The sequence below is a fragment of the Mixophyes fleayi genome, unplaced genomic scaffold, assembly GCF_038048845.1.
Source record: "Mixophyes fleayi isolate aMixFle1 unplaced genomic scaffold, aMixFle1.hap1 Scaffold_2422, whole genome shotgun sequence".
Taxonomy (NCBI): Eukaryota; Metazoa; Chordata; class Amphibia; order Anura; family Limnodynastidae; genus Mixophyes; species Mixophyes fleayi.
In genome coordinates, this window is record NW_027446550.1 from 35,001 (window position 1) to 37,500 (window position 2,500).

The window sequence follows — 2,500 nt, forward strand, 5'->3', positions numbered from 1 at the left end:
GATGTAGGTCAGTAGGCAACAAACGCCTACAGCCACACCACCCTGAACAAGCCCAATCTCGCCTGATCTTGGAAGCTAAGCAGGGTCAGGCCTGGTTAGTACTTGGATGGGAGACCACCTGGGAATACCAGGTGCCATAGGCCATTTTTTTCTCTCTCTTGTTCTTGCTTCCTTCAATGCTGGTTTTGAGATGTATAAGAGATGTAGGTCAATAGGCAACCAATACCTACAGCCACACCACCCTGAACAAGCCCAATCTCACCTGATCTTGGAAGCTAAGCAGGGCCGGGCCTGCTTAGTACTTGAATGGGAGACCACCTGGGAAAACCAGGTGCTGTAGGTGTTTTTTTTCTCTCTCTCTTGTTCTTGCTTCCTTCAATGCTGGTTTGGAGATGTATAAGAGATGTAGGTCTGTAAGCAACCAACACCTACAGCCACACCACCCTGAACAAGCCTGATCTTGGAAGCTAAGCAGGGGTGGGCCTGGTTAGTATTTGGATGGGAGACCACCTGGGAATACCAGGTGCCGTAGGCCTTTTTTTTTTCTCTCTCTTGTTCTTGCTTCCTTCAATGCTGGTTTTAAGATGTATGAGAGATGTAGGTCAGTAAATAACCAATACCTACAGCCACACCACCCTGAACAAGCCCAATCTTGCCTGATCTTGGAAGCTAAGCAGGGCCAGGCCTGGTTAGTACTTGGATGGGAGACCACCTGGGAATACCAGGTGCCGTAGGCCTTTTTTTTTCTCTCTCTTGTTCTTGCTTCCTTCAATGCTGGTTTTGAGATGTATAAGAGATGTAGGTCAGTAGGCAACCAACACCTACAGTCACACCACCCTGAACAAGCCCAATCTTGACTGATCTTGGAAGCTAAGCAGGGCCAGGCTTGGTTAGTACTTCGATGGGAGACCACCTGGGAATTCGAGGTGCTGTAGGCCTTTTTTTTTCTCTCTCTTGTTCTTGCTTCCTTCAATGCTGGTTTTGAGATGAATAAGAGATGTAGGCCAGTAGGCAACCAATACCTACAGCCACACCACCCTGAACAAGCCCAATCTCGCCTGATCTTGGAAGCTAAGCAGGGCTGGGCCTGGTTAGTACTTGGATGAGAGACCACCTTGGAATACCAGGTGCTGTAGGCCTTTTTTTTCTCTCTCTCTCTTGTTCTTGCTTCCTTCAATGCTGGATTTGAGATGTATAAGAGATATAGGTCAGTAGACAACAAATACCTACAGCCACACCACCCTGAACAAGCCCAATCTCGCCTGATCTTGGAAGCTAAGCAGGGCCAGGCCTGCTTAGTACTTGAATGGGAGACCACCTGGGAAAACCAGGTGCTGTAGGCCTTTTTTTTCTCTCTCTCTTGTTCTTGCTTCCTTCAATGCTGGTTTTAAGATGTATGAGAGATGTAGGTCAGTAGATAACCAATACCTACAGCCACACCACCCTGAACAAGCCCAATCTTGCCTGGTCTTGGAAGCTAAGCAGGGCCGGGCCTGGTTAGTACTTGGATGGGAGACCACCTGGGAATACCAGGTGCCGTAGGCCTTTTTTTTTCTCTCTCTTGTTCTTGCTTCCTTCAATGCTGGTTTTGAGATGTATAAGAGATGTAGGTCAGTAGGCAACCAAAACCCACGGCCACACCACCCTGAACAAGCCCAATTTCGTCTGATCTTGGAAGCTAAGCAGTGCTGGGCCTGGTTAGTACTTGGATGGGAGACCACCTGGGAATACCAGGTGCTTTAGGCCTTTTTTTTTTCTCTCTCTTGTTCTTGCTTACTTCAATGCTGGTTTTGAGATGTAGGTCAGTAGACAACAAATACCTACAGCCACACCACACTGAGCAAGCCCAATCTCGTCTGATCTTGGAAGCTAAGCAGGGTTGGGTCTGGTTAATACTTGGGTGGGAGACCACCTGGAAATACCAGGTGCTGTAGGCCTTTTTTTTCTCTCTCTCTTGTTCTTGCTTCCTTCAATGCTAGTTTTGAGATGTATAAGAGATGTAGGTCAGTAGGCAGCCAATACATACAGCCACACCTCCCTGAACAAGCCCAATCTCATCTGATCTTGGAAGCTAAGCAGGGCCGGGCCTGGTTAGTACTTGGATGGGAGACCACCTGGGAATACCAGGTGCCGTAGGCCTTTTTTTTTCTCTCTCTTATTCTTGCTTCCTTCAATGCTGGTTTTGAGATGTATAAGAGATGTAGGTCAGGAGGGCAGCCAATACATACAGCCACACCTCCCTGAACAAGCCCAATCTCATCTGATCTTGGAAGCTAAGCAGGGCCGGGCCTGGTTAGTACTTGGATGGGAGACCACCTGGGAATACCACGTGCCGTAGGCCTTTTTTTTCTCTCTTTTGTTCTTGCTTCCTTCAATGCTGGTTTTGAGATGTATAAGAGATGTAGGTCAGTAGGCAACCAATATCTACAGCCACACCCTCCTGAACAAGATCAATCTCGTCTGATCTTGGAAGCTAAGTAGGGCTGGTCCTGGTTAGTAC

At 47.9% G+C, this 2,500-nt stretch overlaps 1 non-coding gene and 12 pseudogenes across 1 annotated transcript; all 13 read left to right on the top strand.

Annotated features, from left to right (window-relative positions):
- The first annotated feature begins 24 nt into the window (after window positions 1-24).
- Window positions 25-143, top strand: LOC142124012 (5S ribosomal RNA; annotated as a pseudogene).
- Window positions 144-224: 81 nt separating this feature from the next.
- LOC142123948 (5S ribosomal RNA) lies at window positions 225-343 on the top strand (annotated as a pseudogene).
- An 83-nt stretch (window positions 344-426) lies between these two features.
- LOC142124197 (5S ribosomal RNA) lies at window positions 427-535 on the top strand (annotated as a pseudogene).
- Window positions 536-618: 83 nt separating this feature from the next.
- Window positions 619-737, top strand: LOC142124092 (5S ribosomal RNA; annotated as a pseudogene).
- Window positions 738-819: 82 nt separating this feature from the next.
- Window positions 820-938, top strand: LOC142124161 (5S ribosomal RNA; annotated as a pseudogene).
- Window positions 939-1,020: 82 nt separating this feature from the next.
- LOC142123992 (5S ribosomal RNA) lies at window positions 1,021-1,139 on the top strand (annotated as a pseudogene).
- An 85-nt stretch (window positions 1,140-1,224) lies between these two features.
- LOC142124065 (5S ribosomal RNA) lies at window positions 1,225-1,343 on the top strand (annotated as a pseudogene).
- Window positions 1,344-1,426: 83 nt separating this feature from the next.
- Window positions 1,427-1,545, top strand: LOC142124053 (5S ribosomal RNA; annotated as a pseudogene).
- Window positions 1,546-1,627: 82 nt separating this feature from the next.
- On the top strand, window positions 1,628-1,746 carry LOC142124079 (5S ribosomal RNA; annotated as a pseudogene).
- Window positions 1,747-1,818: 72 nt separating this feature from the next.
- Window positions 1,819-1,937, top strand: LOC142124094 (5S ribosomal RNA; annotated as a pseudogene).
- An 83-nt stretch (window positions 1,938-2,020) lies between these two features.
- LOC142124213 (5S ribosomal RNA) lies at window positions 2,021-2,139 on the top strand. The gene has a single exon (XR_012684568.1). It is a non-coding gene; the product is annotated as a 5S ribosomal RNA (ribosomal RNA).
- An 83-nt stretch (window positions 2,140-2,222) lies between these two features.
- LOC142124016 (5S ribosomal RNA) lies at window positions 2,223-2,341 on the top strand (annotated as a pseudogene).
- Window positions 2,342-2,422: 81 nt separating this feature from the next.
- Window positions 2,423-2,500, top strand: part of LOC142124193 (5S ribosomal RNA) — a 119-nt pseudogene continuing 41 nt past the window's right edge.